Consider the following 20,875-nt stretch of genomic DNA (forward strand, 5'->3'; position numbering starts at 1 on the left):
AGGTATTTGTTGAAAATTATTTACGGGCGGAATCACCATTTCTAATCGATCGAATGGATGTTAAAAAATCGACATCACCACCACCAAAGAATCCAAACGGAATGTATTGCAAAAGAAACAATAAATTTTGTACAATTCCAACAGCGATTAATTTGGGTATCGCTTTTAGTGATAATGGTAAAATATTGATAGCAAATATTTCGAATCAGACACCTTTTGAAAAGGAGTGGAGCGAGAATATAGACATCAATTTTATAGATTGAAATGGAGGAAAATTACTTCCAAATATGTGAGATATGGATGCGATAACGATACTAACAAATTACACATGGTGGAATATTTTCAAAGAGCGCGTGGCCAATTTGCCTGGGGCTTATATATACTTTTTCTATCTCATATATTTCCTGAAATTATATTTCAATACTTTTTTAAGCTTTGGCTTACAGTTCTAGTATTACAGCCACTTCAAATATGGCTGTTAATATTGAACAGAAAATGGAATCAAGGCAATGTATATTAGCATTCGATCAATGGCGCCGGTAATTGAACCAGACGTTTTAATGTTCCATGGAGAATTCAAATTTCTTTACGTGTAGTAAAGACAAAAAACACGTTGGCATTATCTTTACAATCCCTGTGCAACCGACATAAAGAAAAAGTTGAAATTGTGAGGACCTATCTCAGCTAGTTCGAGAGTTACATGTGTTTCTTGAGTTTTTTTTTGTAGAATTGCGGAGGACTTGCCAAAATTATTACTTTTGAAAAAATAAAACTGAAATATATCAGGCATATTTTATATGATAATCAATTTACTAGTTACATACAGTAGAAAAGGGGTCTCAAATTGTGCTTACACTGAAAAAGTTACGGTGTAAAAATTATATGTTTGCAACTCAAATTTTTAGCACATAATTTTTAAGTGCAAGCATATAATGTTCATAAACTAGTATAACATGTTTGGGACATATGTTAATATGTTAGAACATATTATGTTTGGTACTCTCTGGAAATCTCTGGATTCAAACATATAAAGTTTAGGAATTTGGTATAAACATATATATGTTTAGAAATGCCAGCGAGAGCAAGAGAGTAGAAAAAAAAAATAAAAAAATAGATATATAAGTTTTATTACAACAAAAGTGTAGGTTGCTGAGTACTCCTCCATGATTGCTTATCGACTTACATTTTTGTAAATGAGTTACAAACATACATGCTTATTTCTATTCTAACACGATTACCCTGTAGGAAATTGAGATGAATTTAAGTTAATAAATTGTTAGTCATAACTGAGTCATAGGTGACTCAAAACCTAACTCATTTCCCATGTAAAATCCTATTCAGTTTAATACGTGTTGTCATTGGAACGAGTAACTCCTCAGTACCTCCTCTCTATTCAACCGTCGCACGGAACGGACGTGTTTTTCAATAGCGGATAAACTCATCGTAATAGGTACCTACTACGAATTTCAAGTGTGGTAGGATATTAAGCCACCATGCAGCGAAATTCCAAGTCATCCACTGGGTTGCTAACTTCAGGGCCCAGTGGACGGGTATCGACTGGAGTTATAAATCTGGGCAATGACCAAGAGTTAGGCCCAATTAGTCGACCTGTAGACGGGTCGACAGGTGGCGACACTCTGACAAGTCGAACTTTTTCTAAGGTAACGACATCAAAAGGAGGTAATCCCTCACGAAAGAGATTCAAGGAACGCAGAAATGCTTTGTTTATCCTAAAGAAGTTAGGATCAGTCGACCCAAGCACGCTGTCGGCTAAACAAAGCGATTCCTTAAAATGGGCTCAAGGAATTCTTGAGACTGGAAAAAGGGAACGATCGCCGGATGAGCTGCCATCCTCCAAAAGGGATCAAAGATCGTTTGCCTCAGTTGCTAAAGATAGCCTTGTGATGGCTATCATTGAGAATGCTCTGTCTGTCGTCTACTCACAGGTGCTGGAAAAGTTTCCCGGCCCAGATCCTCGACACCAAGAGGCTGGTTGGTATCAAGGACGATTTAAGCTAGTCGCATTTGAGGACCAGAGGTCTATAGAATGTTTTAAAGCTGCTCTGATACTAATTGGTGAAGTTTGGGAAGGAGCTGCTCTAGAGTTAGTCGAGAAGAAAGACATACCGGCTAGACCTAGAGCACATGCCTGGATACCTGCAAACCCTTCTGACCCTGAATCTATTTTAAATAGACTGAAACGATGCAATCCAGATCTTCCAACAGCTGATTGGAAGGTTGCCCGTTTGGATGAAGTGGATGGACCAAGACGGCATGCAGTGTTTATATTGAACACTCAGTCTTTGCCACATCTGACAAAGTCCCAGGGCCGTGTATGTTATGGCTTTCATTATATCCAAAATGTATAAAAACGATCAGCTAAAGGATTCTGAAATGGACAAGCCTCTGTCTGAATCAGAAGTAAGCGGATCCTCTTGCGAAGTCGAGGGAGATACCAAAGTTGAAGACATGGATAGATACCGTATGCGTGAGGAGGCTTCTATTGCCTCAGAACTCACCAAAGTCGAACCTATGGTTATTGCGAGAGTCACCGATATCTCTGAAGAGGACATTCTTGATGACTCGATTGAAGCGGCTGATGTGACGGTTGTTGAAAATCTCGATGGTCCTACGGATCCTCCAGATAAATCTTCATCATGATGAAAGGGGACATAGACATAGTTCTTATTCAAGAACCATATGTTTATAGAAACAAAATATGTGAATTAAGTACTCCGGGGTTCAAACTATTGCAGTATACTGGTAATGATGTAATTCGAGCCTGTATAATTGCTAAAAACGAGCTTAACTTGTTTCTGCTTCCTTCAATGTGCAATGCAGACACTGTCGTTGCCAATTTAGAAATAGCCAAATGCAAATATTGGGTATCTTCGGTCTATATGGGACATGACAGGGAGATGCCTCCATGTGCCGTTAAGACCTTAGTTGAGGAGTCACTGAAAACAAAGACGAAACTCATTATGGGATGCGATGCGAATGCGTATCATAGTATATGGGGAAGTAGTGATACTAATGCAAGGGGAGAGTCGCTAATAGAGTTTATTTTGCGTACTAATCTGGTAGTTTGCAACAAGGGAGATGCCCCAACCTTTGTCACTAAAAACAGGCAAGAGGTTTTGGACATCACCTTGGCCTCGCAAGAACTGAATGAAATGATATCTGAGTGGCATGTTTTAAGTGAACACAGCTTCTCAGATCATCGCTACATCAGTTTCAAATTTGATGTTCATATCACCAAGACCATATTTTCGCCAAATGTTAGGAAAGCTGACTGGAATAGGTATAGGGAATCGTTCAATATGATGATACCGGAAATAACAGAGACAAATATGAGAAATGTGGAACACGCAGTTGAGCGGATTACTAAGGCCTTCAACATCTCACTGAAAGCTGCATGCCCTAGAGGAAAGCCAAGGGGGAAACATCGACCACCATGGTGGTCTACGGAATTAAGTAATATGAGGAAATCCTGCAGGAAGCTCTTTAACAAGGCAAAGTCCACCAGAGCCCCTGAGGACTGGGACGTTTACAAGAGGAATCTGAGAGGATACAAGCGAGAACTGAGAAAGGCTCAGCATAACTCTTGGAATGACTACTGCAGCAGTATTGAGAATACGTCCGAGGCTTCCAGACTACGGAAGGTTCTAGCATCCACCAACTCCGCTCCAGGTTTCATTAAAACATCGGAGGGAAATTGGACAACGTCCAGTGAGGAGACGCTGGAGGCACTATTGGACACACATTTTCCTGGAAATCAGACGGTTGAACCATGTACTGGCGGTGCCACAGTTGCTCAGCGGTCGTTTCCTGTCGAGGAAATTGTATCGGAAACTAGAATAAGATGGGCGCTAAATAGCTTTGGACCATTCAAATCCCCCGGACCTGATGGAATTACTCCGGCGGAGTTACAAGCTGTAACTGATAAAATTATCCCCTGGTTGTCAGTGATATATAAAGGATGTATCAACTTATCATATATCCCAGGAAAGTGGAGGGAAACAAAAGTCGTTTTCATACCTAAAGCGGGAAAAGCCTCTCACTCGAGGGCGAAGGATTTCCGACCAATCAGCTTATCCTCATTCCTACTTTAGACTCTGGAGAGGATGATAGATATTTATCTTAGAACTAGCATCGATTCAAGGTTGTTCTCGAAAGGACAGCATGCATACTCGAAGGGCAGGTCTACTGAGACCGCACTACATGATCTAGTCAGCTTTATTGAAAGCTCACTATCTGTCAAAGAATACACAATCGTAGCGTTTCTAAACATCGAAGGGGCGTTCAATAATGTCCATCCGAGCTCGATATTAAATGGACTGACAAGTCTGAATGTTGATCCATGTATACTCAGGCTGTTAGACGAACTGCTAATGAAGAGACGTATTTCAGCCACACTAGCACAAGCAAACATACAAAGGTATGTGAACAGAGGCACTCCCCAAGGAGGAGTTCTATCACCTCTTCTTTGGAATGTTGCTATAAATAGCCTTCTGGTTACTCTAGAAAAAGAAAGGATAAAAGTGGTGGCATACGCAGATGATGTGGCTCTGGCAGTCAGGGGAAAATTCCCATCCACAATCAGAGATATTATTCAGAGGGCCCTCCGGATGCCTGAGAAATGGGCGAAAGACAATGGTCTTGGGGTAAATCCTGCAAAGACAGAATTAGTCATGTACTGCAACGATCGCAAAACTCCCACGGTTATGCCTTTCCTGTGGTCGGAAAAAGGTTACGGTCACAGTTCTGTCCTCAAAATAATGCCAGATGTGCCTAACGTAGTGGATTACACTTTGGCGAGTCCACTTTTCGACAAAAAGTTTGAGACTCTAATCCTCAACAGTGAGGCGTGGTGCACACAGACCCCGGGGAATAAAGAATATATAGATTTCTACACTGATGGCTCCAAATTGGATGGACAAGTGGGGTTCGGAGTATATTCTAATGATCTGGAACTTCGAATAGCGAAAAGATTACCTAATCACTGTAGTGTTTTTCAGACTGAAATATTAGCAATAAGAGAGGTGGCGAATTGGCTGAGAAGTAATGTTCCAAAAAATGTGGGCATTAATATATACTCAGACAGTCAACCTGCAATAAAATCCTTGGACTCTGTGTTCCTCAACTCGAAAACGGCCATCGACTGCCGCAAATCTCTCAATGAGATGGCTGAGCAGTACAATATTCACCTAATATGGGTGCCTGGCCATAGGAACATACCGGGGAACTGCGAAGCGGATGAGTTGGCAAGGCTAGGGACTACCTTACATATTCCAGGGGAACTAGAATTTGTTGGTATGCCCCTAGCTACCTGCAAGCTCATGCTGCGTGAGAAGGCTGTTATGATTGCAAATGTTCGATGGGAGAATTGCAAGGGTTGTAACGACACCAAGCAAATATGGCCCCATTTCAACTTAAACCGCACACTAGATATGCTAATGTTCTCGAGACGTCAGATATCACTCCTGATATCTGCTATAACGGGTCGCTGCCTGATAGGCGATTTTGCAAAAACTATTGGCGCGAAGTATAATGACTATTGTATGAGCTGTCATGATGCGGAGGAAAAAGAATCAATTAGACACCTCTTGTGTGAGTGTCCTGCATTTTGTGTAAAGCGCAAGCAACTTTTAGGAGCATATAGCTTCAGATTACTGGCGGATCTGGAAAACGTTAACTTAAGCAGTCTGCTACTGTTTTTGGAACAATCTGTTTGGTTCAACAAAGAAAAATAATCAAGAAGGTTCAGCGGTTAAAACTAGAAGTGCCCATATGTAACAGGTACTTTTAGTTAATGTGGTATCACAATGGACTGAATAGTCTAAGTGAGCCTGAATCTTAATCGGGCTGCCACTTTAACCTAAACTAACCTAACTCCTCACTTCCCTTCAAGAGCGATACAACGATTATAACGACCTTCCAAATTTTTGATACCATTTTGGTAGTACTCCTTCGGTTTTGCCTCAAAATAGGCCTCAGTTTCGGCGATCACCTCTTCATTGCAGCCAAATGTTTTCCCTGTGAGCATCCTTTTGAGGTCTGAGAACAAGAAAAAGTCGCTGGGGGCCAGATTTGGAGAATACGGTGGGTGGGGAAGCAATTCGAAGCCCAATTCATGAATGTTTGCCATCGTTCTCAATGACTTGTGGCACGGTGCGTTGTCTTGGTGGAACAGCACTTTTTTCTTCTTCATATGGGGCCGTTTTGCCGCGATTTCGACCTTCAAACGCTTTGCTAACGCCATATAATAGTCACTGTTGATGGTTTTTCCTTTCTCAAGATAATCGATAAAAATTATTCCATGCTCATCCCAAAAAGCAGAGGCCATTACTTTGCCAGCATACTTTTGAGGCTTTCCACGCTTCGGAGGCGGTTCACCGGTCGCTGTCCACTCAGCCGACTGTCGATTGGACTCAGGAGTGTAATGATGGAGCCATGTTTCATCCATTGTCACATATCGACGGAAAAACTCGGGTGTATTACGAGTTAACAGCTGCAAATACCGCTCAGAATCATCAACACGTTGTTGTTTTTGGTCAAATGTGAGCTCGCGCGGCACCCATTTTGCACAGAGCTTCCGCATAACCAAATATTGATGGATGATATGACCAACACGTTCCTTTGATATCTTTAAGGCCTCTGCTATCTCGATCATCTTCATTTTACGGTCATTCAAAATCATTTTGTGTTTTTTTTATGTTTTCGTCGGTAACCACCTCTTTCGGGCGTCCACTGCGTTCACCGTCCTCCGTGCTCATTTCACCACGCTTGAATTTTGCATACCAATCAATTATTGCTGATTTCCCTGGGGCAGAGTCCGGAAACTCATTATAAAGCCAAGTTTTTGCTTCCACCGTATTTTTCCCCTTCAGAAAACAATATTTTATCAAAACACGAAATTCTTCTTTTTCCATTTTTTCACAATAACAAAAGTTGCTTCACAAAAGACGCTCTATCTCACAAACTGATTGACTTACGGACGTCAAATTTTGACACGAATCATTTGAAGGGTGGTACTGTATAAAAATAATATGCATTTAATACTGGCGACGCCATTTATGTGTCATGCCGGGGACTTATCAGCCAACCTGTTATTTGTCAAAATATGACATTTTTTAATTCACATCCAAAATACTGAATTTGAATCACAGATTAAGAAGTGATGCGAACTCAGTTGAATGGCTGTTGAAATGGTGGACACCCGTCCTATGACAAGCCCATGATAAATTCATCGCTTCTGCGCCAATTTTGCACTACTTCCGGATCCAAAAAGAAAATTTTCACTACTTTTTTGGCGAATGTTTTTTTTACTGGGATGCTTAGGGTGAAACATAACATGTTTGCACAGCGCAAACATTTGTTTGTTTGAACAAATTCTGAAAATAAATATGCTTGAAGCACAATATATTTGGGAGTATATGTTACAGAGGCGATTTGTTTTTTGAGGGTGTAGTACCCACAAATATGGAAAATATTTTTGTAGAATTATGACAAAACCTCATTATCGAGATAGGACAATTTCGCAACAATTTTATGTTGTGTGTAGTTTTTGAAGGCGCATCTTTCGAGAGATATAAATTCGTACAAAACAGCATAACGAATTTTTCAGTTTAATTTTGACAAAATACCATATCTCATCATATGTTGTGAACGACATTCGAAATACCTGTATGATATTTTTGACAAAACAACATAAATCTACATAAGGTTCCTGTAATTGACCAATTTTTTTTACAACACAACATATCTCGAGTCATGGTGTTTTGTCGAATTACAGACAAAAGAAAAATGCAATAAAGTCTTTTTATTTGCGGAAAATAACCTTAGGTCTGATAGCTTAAACATATGGTAAAATTCTAAAACTAAAAAACGGACCAAAATAATAAATCAAAAACAACATGTTTAACTCCAGTTGTGTTGTTTTTTAGTCAGTATATGATGAGGATTAAATGCGACAAAATACTATAAGTAGAGATAGGTTCTTTTTTAGAATAAAATATTATATGACAAAACAACATAACTCAGTTATTCCTAATTTTCTCTGGACCTGGGGGTGGTGTGCTAGGTGGATCTGGCAAATTGGAAAAATAAACTATTGAAAAGGATTTTAAATAAATATTAAACATTTTCAAGATGTTTTCTGCAGAAGTTTTTGTGAATCCTTAAAGGCGTATTTTCGCTCTCCTCTAAAATTGAGTTTTTAGAATTATGGGGGTTTGCATTAATCCACAGATTTATATCACATTTATATAAAAGTCACTGCATTAAATTAACATTGATAAATAAATCTGAAATGAGCTGGAAGTTTGGTTGAATGCTACTTGGGAGTAATGCTGGTAACATTTCTGAGTATTTCAAAGCTTCTCTAAGTCGTTTCACCGCAATGTGGAGCGCCGTTTAGTCTCGGCTATAAAAAGGAAATCCCTTTTCATTAAGATAAACATAGAATGGGGCATCACTCAGTGATAAGAGAGAAGTTCACCAATATGTTATCACAATGGGCTGAATAGTATAAGTGAGCACGTGCAATGTTGGGCGGCCACCATACACCCTCGAAAAAAAATCACCTGTGTAACATACACACAGAGAAGAAACATGGTTGTTACGATAATATTCGAAGAGCAAAATAATATGATAGGAGCTATTTTTGCGGCGGCCTGTATATCGGACGAATCGGCATTCGAAAGATAGTCGCTCGAATTCGAATGGATTTTGGGTTTTTCTATTTTTGAAAGTTCGTTTCGTTTGTATGAGAATACATTGATTGTCAAAAATGAGTATTTTCAATTTTTTTGCCTGAAAATTCATTCAAATGTTAACAATGTTTTTACTTTCTTCTTGACTCATATTGCATACATATGTTATGTTCGTTTATTACTCGACAACAAAATATGAAGTAACTTGCCTTTGGAAATGGAGGAACCAAAATCAATTTATTTTTTGTTTGGAATACGAAAGAAAGCTTTCGTTAGATATACAGGAACGGGACATAAATAATAATTCCATATTTATTACGTGCCCATCAAATGTACAAAAGCAGACATCATGTAACTGTAAATAAAAATAAATGATGCAAAACAGAAAATGCAGAACAAAAAACAGACACATTTTTTCAATTGCACAGTCTTTTTCGTCCGTGTTCCTAACCTAACCTATGTGTAAGGTTGGCTGATAAGTCTCCGGTCTAACAAAGAAAAAAACATTTTTTGTCAAAATTCGTTTTTATTATTGAACATAGTTCCCTTCAAGAGCGATACAACGATTATTACGACCTTTCAATTTTTTGATACCATTTTGGTAGTACTCCTTCGGTTTTGCCTCAAAATAGGCCTCAGTTTCGGCGATCACCTCTTCATTGCAGCCAAATTTTTTTCCCTGCGAGCATCCTTTTGAGGTCTGAGAACAAGAAAAAGTCGCTGGGGCCAGATCTGGAGAATACGATGGGTGGGGAAGCAATTCGAAGCCCAATTCATGAATTTTTGCCATCGTTCTCAATGACTTGTGGCACGGAGCGTTGTCTTGGTGGAAAAACACTTTTTTCTTCTTCATATGGGGCCGTTTCCGCGATTTCGACCTTCAAACGCTCCAATAACGCCATATAATAGTCACTGTTGGTGGTTTTTCCCTTCTCAAGATAATCGATAAAAATTATTCCATGCGCATCCCAAAAAACAGAGGCCATTACATTCAAAGCGGACTTTTGAGACTTTCCACACTCCGGAGTCGGTTCACCGGTCTCTGTCCATTCAGCCGACTGTCGATTGGACTCAGGAGTATAGTGATGGAGCCATATTTCATCCATTGTGACATATCGACGGAAAAACTCGGGTGTATTACGAGTTAACAGCTGCAAACACCGCTCAGAATCATCAACACGTTGTTGTTTTTGGTCAAATGTGAGCTCGCGCGGCACCCATTTTGCACAGAGTTTCCGCCTATCCAAATATTGATGAATGATATGACCAACACGTTCCTTTGATATCTTTAAGGCCTCTGCTATCTCGATCAACTTCATTTTACGGTCATTCAAAATCATTTTGTGGATTTTTTTGATGTTTTCGTCGGTAATCACCTCATCATTTCACCACGCTTAAATTTTGCATACCAATCAATTATTGTTGATTTCCCTGAGGCAGAGTCCGGAAACTCATTATCAAGCCAAGTTTTTGCTTCCACCGTATTTTTTCCCTTCAGAAAACAGTATTTTATCAAAACACGAAATTCCTTTTTTCCCATTTTTTTCACAATAACAAAAGTTGCTTCACAAAAGACGCTCTATCTCACAAACTAATTGACTTACAGGCGTCAAATTTTGACACGAATCATTTGAAGGTTGGTACTATATAAAAATAATATGCATTTAATACTAGCGACGCCATCTATGTGTCAGACCGGGGACTTATCAGCCAACCTGTTATGCGGAATGATTTACTCAAAAAAAGTGGACTCTCTATTTCACTAAAGCCAATTCAACTTTTTTTAGTTATATTATATTTTAGTTATTATTATATTTGGAGAGAGTTTCCTTTACTCTAATAACGTTTTGCGTACAATAGTTAAACTAACTAAAAACCGGGAAAAATTATATACAATTTAAACATAAAAATTTACTAAATTCGTATTTCTCACAAAATAGTTCATTATTTCTTTAAATTTGTAACTTTTACTACAAATGCATCCATCATGAACTTCGTATGTCACTAAAGACATTCTTGCAATTTTGAACTCCAATTTTTTCCCGCAAATTTTCTTTAAATTAAATTAATTATGTATATAATTTCAGATTTGAGATGAGAGAACATGTATAAAATGAATTACACCAAATGAACGCAAATGGTAATAAAGTGTTTGTAATATTTTTTTACTCTCAGTTTCTACGAAAATTTAAATCACACTATTTAGTGAAGAATATTTCAATTACCATAAATGAAGAATATTTCCTAGAAACTATGAAGATATTGCCTTTGTTATAGAAAGTAGCACTATTCTTAAGACCACCACTAAACAAACTGTTTGTTCTATACTTAGTATTCGATTTTTATTTTTTTTCTGTCATTGATATTTTCATCCAATCAATGTCTTATCTCAAATACTTTATTATTTTTCGTCAATATAAAACAAACAGAAGTCACTTGCAATTGTTTTATAGCTCGTCGAGAAATGAAATATATCATCGGTATATAAATACGTTGACAATAAAGTAAAAGTCCAGTGGCAATATAAAGAAGATCCGCAATAATGCCTTAAACGATAGGCCCGGTTCATAGCGTAAACTTTTAGCTCTAACAAAGAAAGTGAAGCGAAATCTTTGGTTGATATTTTTCCAAAGCCAACCTGTAGCCACGGGAGTTAGTTTCAAACTTGTAGAATAACTAAATCTCAAGTAAGCAGTGCTGGTTCCACATTTGTCTACTCTCCATTTAAAAAACTGGTGAATTTAACATGGGCTTGTGATTGGAGGAAGTCAGTCGCCTCCAATTAGCATTACGTATAACTAGCTCCCCAACTAGTTATAAACAACTCACTACTGAAAAATAAACCACGACCAGATAAAACGTTTGGAAAGCGTGTACCGAAAACGTTTTTTGAATTTCTTCGAAAATTTTAAACTTTTTTCACAAAAAAAAACTCGTTTGTTACAATTTTTTTTTTCTGAATAAAAAAAATAATTTTGAACCAACAACATAGTCCATAGTTTATATACACACACAGTTCTTTTCTGACTTTAAGTATTTAATAAGACACATTTTACAGTTCATAGTAAAAATTTAATATAGTAGCATGTAATGTTGAACATCTTTTCGGAATCTTCCGAACATATCTGTAATAAAAAAAACTTTTTTTAAATACGTATTTATTCTGAAGAAAAAAGTTTAATTGTCAATACAATGGTTTTTATTTAACAAAATATAAAATTTTTCTTAAATTATGCTCCAATCCATGTTTGAAAATATGTTATTCCACCATCAATTCCAGCTCTCCTAAAAATGCAAACAGTGTTGAAAACGTTTGCTAAAAATATATTTTTACAAAAATGTCAATTTAATCTACTGCAACATATTTTGACTTTTTTTTAAAGAAATTTACATTTTGTTATATTAATATTTTAATATTTCTTTACTACCTTTACACAGCTTTTAGATATTTTTTGATATTTTCACCTTTATTTTACTCTCTTATTTGGTGTGAACGAACTGACCAATAGAACTCAACTGACTTTGAAAACAGCCATCCCTTCAACGAAAGCCCCAATAACTGTACTTTGTTTTGTTACCAGTTAAGATTTAATTGAGATAATGTTGGTGATATTTTTATTTGTGTGGGATAAGCCTTGACATTTAACTGTGAACACAAAGAAAAAGGAAATACGTCTATTCACACGATAAACCACGACTGGCCAGTACATCGAAAGAAGATTCGTTTCCAAGACTATATAACTATAGGTGATACTGTGAAATACTAGGTACAGCCTTAGACGTCTAACAAAAACTGGCGGTAGCAGTATTATGAAAATTGATCCCTATTATAAAAATGTCACTTTGCACATACAAGAGTATGATTACACTGAAAAAAGAGATTGATCTAATATGAACGATTATGCAACCTACACTCAAAAAAAAGTGAACTCTCTATTTCACTAAAGCCAATTTAACTTTATTTTAGTTCATGGAATTATTATATTTGGAGAAAGTTTCCTTTACTCTAATAATTTTTTGTTTACGTTAGTTAAATTAACGAAAGCCGAGGAAAAAATATGCTCAAATGAAGCATAAAGATTAACTAAATTCGTGTCTTCCACAAAATAGTTCAGAATTTCTTTAAATTTGTAAATTTTGCCAAACAGGCGTCCATCATGAAATTCGTATGTCACTAAAGACATTCCTGCCATTTTGAACTCCAAGTTTTTCCTTCAAACTACAAAATTTTCTTTAACAAGTGAAAAAACATAGTTATGCACGCAAAGAAAAAAAACGTTTGGAAAACGTGTACCGAAAACGTTTTTCTTTTGTTAGAGTTTTTTGAATTGCTTCGAAAAGTATACACTTTTATCACCAAAAAAAATCGTTTGGTACAAAATTTTTATTTTTTCAATAAAAAAACTTATTTTTGAACTACCAACACAGTTCATTTCGTTTATATCAAACACTTTTCTTTTCTGACTTTAGGTCTTTAATAAGACACATTTTACAGTTCAAAATTTAATATAGTACAATGTAATGTTGAATATTTTTTCGGAATCTTCCGAATATATCTGGAATATATGTAAAAAAAAAACAAAAGCAAAAAAAAAAACTTTGGCCGAAGCAGGGATCGAACCCACGACCCTTGGCATGAGAGTCGGACGTAGCTACCACTGCTCCACGGTGCCAAACTAAATGTTTGTTTCTGTTAAATAAACTTTGTTTATTCGGTTCGTGGGCGCCGCAAGCTATGCTATATAAATATAACTTATATGGATATTTATCTATTGATGACCATAACAGGTACATAGCTCAGTGGTTAGTGTGTTGGCTTACAATGTGCATGGTCCGCGGTTCGATTCTCCGTCCAGGCGAAAGGTAAAAAAAAAATTTTAAAATTTATAAAATCGTATAATTTCTTCTACATTGTTGGTATTACAGGAAAAGGTGTTAAGAACTAAAAATCCTCGTGGATGTGAGAAAGATGTGAGGGACAATGCAATTAGCAAGAAAATAATGTTTTTTTTGAGCTAGTCTTTATGAAATTGTTTTTACATACTGGAAAAGAATAAACGTTTATCACAAAAAGTATATACTTTTCTTCCAAATACACTTCCTTACAGCGAAAAGCAAATGAGAAACGAACTTTGTTTGTCTAAAATTTCGTTTGGGAGGAAAGAATTATTTTTTTGCGTGTGTTTAATAAATTTTCTTGAATTTGTCGAAAAATATTTACTTATTTTTATGACATCGGCGTGATGCCAACGTTTGTAATACTGTTGAGTTAAAATTTTCTAAAAATATTCAAAATTTTCTAAAATTAACCGAAAGTTTTCTTCCTGGTGGGTTCACTGTTTTTTCAGTGTACATTTTAGAATACGCAATTTACACAATAATAAGGAAAAATTTCATTAAAATAAAGAAATGATAATTTTAAGAAAAATTTATAATCATTGCTTTAAGAACTGGTTCCATTAAATTGGCAGGAATATTCGAAATTTGCATCTCTCCGTTAAAATCAAACAAACATTTTTTATTTAAAGAAATAATCTTTAAATTGACTAATATATAGAAACTTTGGATATAGTTAAACAGACTAAAATTTATTTTGAAGATGTTGCATTATTGGTTTAAAGTTTCTTTTTTTTAAATTAAGAAAACATTTTTTGCTTTGAAGGATCTGCTATAATTTGGTGTTTTAAATTGACATTTATTTGCATCTTAATACCTTTTTTGATACATCACAAAACGAGATCGAAAATTCGATAAATCTGAACTGTATCCTAAGAGTTTAAAGCTAGGGAGAAGAGGCCTCTTTGGATCGGAATTAATACCAACATCTTCTAGGGAAGAAATCTTTGAATTCAAGAAAAAATTTTTTTTCAGTGTAGGCCAATTTTGACGTATGTGCTGCTAGTTTTATGAACATCAATAGTAAATAAATAAGTTCCTGAGAATATTGCAAGGGGTCTTTGGGACTCGTTCTTTCAGAGTAAATGAGCCAATCAATTGGCTATTCCGGGTAACAAAGGTTGATACTTCTGACTCAACTTTAGAACGTGACCAGATATCCCAGGATACGTTGAGTGGCGTCTGTTGTTGATGTTGTACCAGTGTGTGTTGCATTTCATATTGCGATGTTGGTACATCAGTTTGTCCACACAAAAAAATATTTTTTGTCTTCAATCACGAAATTAAATGATCCAAATAATTTTTAATTGAAATGTCTTCAATCACAGAGATGATAGTCTCAATCAGTCAATTAAAAAATTAATTGATACAACAAGTTTTTGTGATTAATTTTTATTTCAATTAATTTTTGTTTTTTACATCATTTAACTTTTTAATTGAATATTTTTTAAAACTCAATCAAAAATTTAATTGGAAAAATTTTTGTGATATTTTTTGTATCTTTGTGTATCCAGATCGAGGAACTTTGCGACTAAGCTAGGATGCGTCCAGAGTGATCGGGAATGCAAGTAGGTGTGGCTGGGCAAGCGAAAAGGGCTTGGTTACGGATGGGACACATGTCAGCTATGTTGCTTTCAATCACTGATTGGTAGGAATTGAGGCGACTGCACTTGCCTCCTGATCTTAGTTTGGCCAAACTAACCTAGTCGCCGTGGGAGGTCCCTTTCCTTCGGCGCCATGTAGATTTTCACCGCTTCAGTTACAGTATTGTCATGAATCCTGTTCAGGCCCGGCGTAGCGTTTGTTACTTTGTGACGCCGGATTGATAGTACATGTCAATGGAGCCCAAATAAATTCTTTCGAGTATATAGTACAATTCTGCAATTAGAAATTGAAAATTGACGATTACTGTGGGTATGAGGTAGATGTTAGAGGTGTGAACGTGACACGAAATTGTCGTGACTCACGAAAATTTTCGTGACTCACGCGTGAGTCGTGATTCACGCTGACGGCAACGGCGTGAGTGTGTGTGATTAACCAACCAAATGTCATGCGTGAGTCACGAAAATAATATCTTCGTGAGTGTGCGTGAGTAACGAATTTCGGAAAAACACACTCACGACAATGATTCCGCGTACGAACATAAAATGCTTACGAGTTTAATTCATTTATAATTTTAGTGACACCCTAGTTGTAAAGAGTTTTATAACACTCTCGATTTTAATCATACTCATGTTTTCAATCACGTTCTATACACTCCGAAAAAAAGTGAACTCTCTATTTCGCTAAAGCCAATTTAACTTTATTTTAGTTCATAGAAATATTATGTTTGGAGAAAGTTTTCTTTACTCTAATACTTTTTTGTGTACGTTAGTTCAATTAACTAAACCCGAGGAAAAAATATACTCAAATGAAGCATAAAGATTAACTAAATTCGTGTCTTCCACAAAATAGTTCAGAATTTCTTTAAATTTGTAAATTTTACCAAAAATGCGTCCATCGTGAACTTCGTATGTCACTAAAGACATTCTTGCAATTTTGAACTCCAAGTTTTTTCTTCAAACTACAAAATTTTCTTTAACAAGTGAAAAAACTTAGTTATGTCTAATAAATTTTCTTGTATTTGTCGAAAAATATTTACTTCTTTTTATGACATCGGCGTGATGCAACGTTTGTAATACTGTTTAGTTAAAATTTTCTACAAATATTCAAGATTTTCTAAAATTAACCGAAAGTTTTCTTCCTGGTGGGTTCATTGTTTTTTCAGTGTAGGTAATTACTCATAAAATTATTCGTGAGTCACGAGGTTTTTCGTGAGACACGACATTTTTCGTGAGTCACGACATTTAAAAGATTTTCGTGCGTGAGTACAAATTTTCTTTTCGTGAGCGTGCGTGAGCGTGAGTCCTACCAAAAAATATCGTGCGTGAGTGTGCGTGAATAAGATTTCTCCGTCGTGAGTGTGCGTGAGCAAAATATTACTCACGTGCACACCACTACACACAAAAAATTATCACCGAAATTTTTTCAATTAATCACTTAATTGTATTTATAAACGAATTCAGTTAATATGTTAATTGATTCAATTAATTATTTAATCAAATCCGAATAAAAACCAATTAAAAACATGATTGATAATTGTTACGTCTCCAATTAAAATATTAATTGATTCAATAAATTTGTTAATCAATTCGGAAATAATTTTCAATTACAAACGTGATTGAAAATTTTTCCGTTTCCAATTACTCATATGATTGATCCAATCACCTTTGTGATTGAAATTGAATAATTTTGAGCAAAGGAAAGAGCGAAAAGATAACAAGAGAATGGGTATTTATTCAACTATGTATGATGGAGAGATCAGTCTGTGAAGTAACTCGTAACGAACAGTTGGGTTTTTGTTTTTCGCGTAAATTGAAAAACATGATTGGAAACATATAATATTTAATAATACATAATATTTTGAACGCAACAACAAATCATAGCAAAGGGTTGAAATAAAGTGTGCAACAACAAATGACCACGTGGTAAAGGTTTGGAAAATATATGACAGAAGACATTTGATATGACCTGTGTTTGTGGTATTGTAAAAATGGAAAACAATCTACGTTTATTAAAGGTAAGAAATTGTGAAATGTGAATACCGTTTTCCATTGAAGCTAGTTTACATTAAACGGACTAAAATAATATATTTTTTATTTATTTCTTTTAGTGACCAATCAATCCCATCATTTTATCAAATATATAAGAATATAAGAATATATTTACAATCAAAAACTGTATTGATCTTTCAAAATTATAATTTTTTTCACTGCTAGTTTTCTTAAAACCAGGAGCGGTATGGGTTTGTTGCAGCGTTGCCAATTTAGCTTTTTTCCCGCTAGATTTGGCTTTTTTTGAAGACGTTTAGCGGGGAAAAAATGCATTTAGCTTTTAGCTTTTTTTCTGGCTTTTTTTCATGACCCTTTTAGCTAATTTTGGCTTTTTTTATTTTCGACATGTTTCTATTGAAATATGGATAAAACTTCGTTTTTATCTAAGCCTTGCTGCCAGAATAAGGTTTTCCACATATTTCAATTCCTTATATAAACTGTCAGTAAATTATTAGGAATATTAGCATTTGACTCGTTTATCCTTTTTATGTTATTATAATTTGGTTATAATAGCTTTTGTGAATTTCTCTTCTTCAATAGCCGATAAATTCTTTTTGTCCTTATAGTTAAGTGATTCAACTTAAAAATGGGTATTTTTTCATGAAAGAAGGCTAGGGTCAATTCTAAAAAATTCTTAAAATTAATGAAATAGTCTTTAAATTTGTGGAGTTTTTGTATCTTGACCACAAACCAAAATAGCGTTCAAAAATAGAAGAGGTTTTTCAACATTTTATTTTAAAAACGTATACATAGAATAATTTCTACTTAAAGTCGAGTCTGAATTTGGAAATTTAAGTTGTCGTTAGCACGTTTTTAAAGCACTGTGATAGCTCATGAAGAAAAAGAAAATAAATTCAAATTTGACTCGGAATCAATACCAAAATCATTAGTGTACAAAATCTTTGGAACCGAACATAGAAATAATTAAGGAAATAAAGTTTTGAATGTGGTATTATTTTTTTTGAACATCAAAAAAATGCAATGAAAAAATTCGTAGTGATAGGATCAAAACAAATCTGCTATATATTAATGGAATGGATTTACATTTACGAAAATTAGACAACAATAGGTTTGTATGGGAAATTTTCGAAAAAAAGTTATTCAATATAAACTTGCAAGACAGTTAGAATGGGTTTTATTCTCTTGGGTAAAATTAGGAGAAGTGTACACGTTCACGAATTTATCATTAATTCAGTTAAAACGAAATATATTGATATTTTCTTATGCAGTTCTATGTGACATTGTTCAATACATCGCACATTGGACTTGTTGATGATTAACCAGCTGATAATTGCAAGTTTACTGGGAAAAATGTTTTTACTAGGAAATATAAACGAAGGACTTCCAGTAAAAATTTGTGATAGTAATCAAAATGTATCGAGTATGCAAACAGAGCTAATATGACTTAAATTTTCTTACAGTCTCACAGAAATTGAAATAAAATGAATACAATTAAAATAATATGCATTTTAAGTGAAATAAAGCCTTTAAGTTTGTTAAATTTCAATCAAAAATGTGACTTTTGATACCAAACATTTTAGCTTTTTTTCTAGCTATTTTTAAAAAATTTTTAGCTTTTTTGGCTAGTTTTTTGGACAAATCTAGCGGTTTTTTGTGAAACAATTCTGGCAACGCTGGTTTGTTGGAAGATACACCTTGAAGTTGCGAAGTAGCGTTGGCATTAAATTGCATTTTTGTTTTACTTGCCTTTTTCAGTTTGAACGCAAGTAGAGAGAAGTGTATCTGATATATAAACTAATGAGCTGAGTTATGTAATGGTAAAAATTACTTTCTTTTGGATTTAAAAATATGAAAAATATCCGAAAATTATAAAAATATGTAAATTCCATTTATGTTTTTTCTATTTCCAGAATTTGCAAAATATCTTCAATATAATACCAAATATTACATTGTTTTGCCATTATGTTTGACTTTGATTGGTTCAAATTTTAATAGACGATTTCAATGTGTGGAAATTTTGGAAAGGAATTGTTACTAAAATTAAATTACCGAGCTCCTTAATACACCTTTTTATGCTAAACGAGTACAACTGCTAAAGAAGATTATAAATATGCAACCTGGAACTTGATATTCTATGCAGGTAACGCTTAACAAAACTAACTTTTAATTGAACAAAATTAAATTCGAATTATTTTGTTTACTTTCAGAAAAACGAATTTAGCTTACAGGCTGGTGATTCATTGGACATCTAGGCGCATCTAAATATTAGAATGAAAATGCTGACATCGTTAATACGATAAGGAAGATAATGATTTATATAGTTTATTTTTTAACCCTTTAGTTGTTATTGATCATAACTGTATGTCTAAGTTATGTTAGAACAAAACACAAAAATAACAAAAACCAAATTCTTTAGTCTATAGCATAATTCAGAAAAATAAAATATTAAAGATTTTTTATAAGAAACGCATATTTTCTTTTATTTCATATAAAACTAAATAAGATATTGGGGCGCGAAATTAAGTAAAATTTTAATTGATTCAATTAAAACTGTGATTGAGTTTTATGTCAAAAATCAATCACAATTTTAATTGATTCAATCACACAATTAATTGATACCGTGACAGAATTCAATTAAATTTTTAATTGAAAATCGTGTTGGTTTTTAATCAAAATGGGTGATTGATACTATCATTTCCGTGATTGAAGACATTTCAATTAAAAAATGATTGAATCCGCAATTTTCGTGATTGAAATAAACAAAGTTGTTTGTGTGTAGTAGAGGTGAGCACGTGACACGAAATTTTCGTGACTCACGCGTGAGTCGTGATAAAAGAACGACGTTTCTCGTGAGTCACGGCATTTTTCATGAGTCACGACATTTAAAAGATTTTCGTGCGTGAGTGTGCGTGAGTACAAATTTTCTTTTCGTGAGCGTGCGTGAGCATGAGTTCTACCAAAAAATGCACCTCTAGTATGAGGCAGGGATGATGAATAGCATAGTTAAAACGGTACTAAGCCAGCTTCGAAGAAGTACTTTTCTAAGCCAAAAGATTTATTCTCATCTTTCCAATTTATGCTTATGAAAACTAACCACCATTATTGTGCACAAAATGGGCAGGGGTTAGAGCCCAGTTATTCAATTTTGTTTCAACAAGTAAAATCTTTTCATGTACTTAGTTTATATTATGAAATAATGCTGTACAGTTGGTAGCGGATATAAGCACATTTCATATAAGAAAACACGCATACAAGAAAATGTAGCAAAAACACCATGTCTGTTTGCATTGTTTTGGTGCGAACAATGTATCATATAAACAAGTGTATACGGCCGTAAGTTCGGCCAGGCCGAATCTTATGTACCCTCCACCATGGATTGCGTAGAAACTTCTACGAAAGACTGTCATCCACAATCGAATTACTTGGGTTGTGGTATCTTAAAACTTCTTAACATAGTTTTCTAAATTGTGAGTTAGTCCATACGTGGTATATATTAGACAAAAAAACTTATGTATAGGTAAGTCTACAAATAATTACGAATCGACATGGACTTTTGCACCGTACGTAGAGAGCCAGAATTGAAATATGGGGGCCGCTTATATGGGGGCTATATAGATTGATGAACTTGATATGGACCAATTTTTGTGTGAT

At 35.0% G+C, this 20,875-nt stretch overlaps 1 protein-coding gene and 2 long non-coding RNA genes across 3 annotated transcripts in view; 1 reads left to right on the forward strand and 2 right to left on the reverse strand.

The window, feature by feature from the left end:
- LOC142226082 (enhancer of split m4 protein-like) overlaps positions 1-11,024 on the reverse strand; it is a 32,892-nt gene extending 21,868 nt beyond the window's left edge. Inside the window, exon 1 of the mRNA XM_075295953.1 lies at positions 10,940-11,024. The gene's annotated coding sequence lies outside the window, so the exon portion shown is untranslated. The remainder of the gene's footprint in view (positions 1-10,939) is intronic.
- A 151-nt stretch (positions 11,025-11,175) lies between these two features.
- Positions 11,176-19,694, forward strand: LOC142226084 (uncharacterized). Its single transcript, XR_012719599.1, has 3 exons — positions 11,176-11,401; positions 19,135-19,364; positions 19,432-19,694. It is a non-coding gene; the product is annotated as an uncharacterized LOC142226084 (long non-coding RNA).
- Positions 11,726-12,625, reverse strand: LOC142226083 (uncharacterized). Its single transcript, XR_012719598.1, has 3 exons — positions 12,143-12,625; positions 11,906-12,030; positions 11,726-11,839 (listed from the first exon to the last, which is right to left on the reverse strand). It is a non-coding gene; the product is annotated as an uncharacterized LOC142226083 (long non-coding RNA).
- Positions 19,695-20,875: the final 1,181 nt, after the last annotated feature.

The sequence above is a fragment of the Haematobia irritans genome, chromosome 2 (genome assembly GCF_050003625.1).
Source record: "Haematobia irritans isolate KBUSLIRL chromosome 2, ASM5000362v1, whole genome shotgun sequence".
NCBI classification, from domain to species: Eukaryota; Metazoa; Arthropoda; class Insecta; order Diptera; family Muscidae; genus Haematobia; species Haematobia irritans.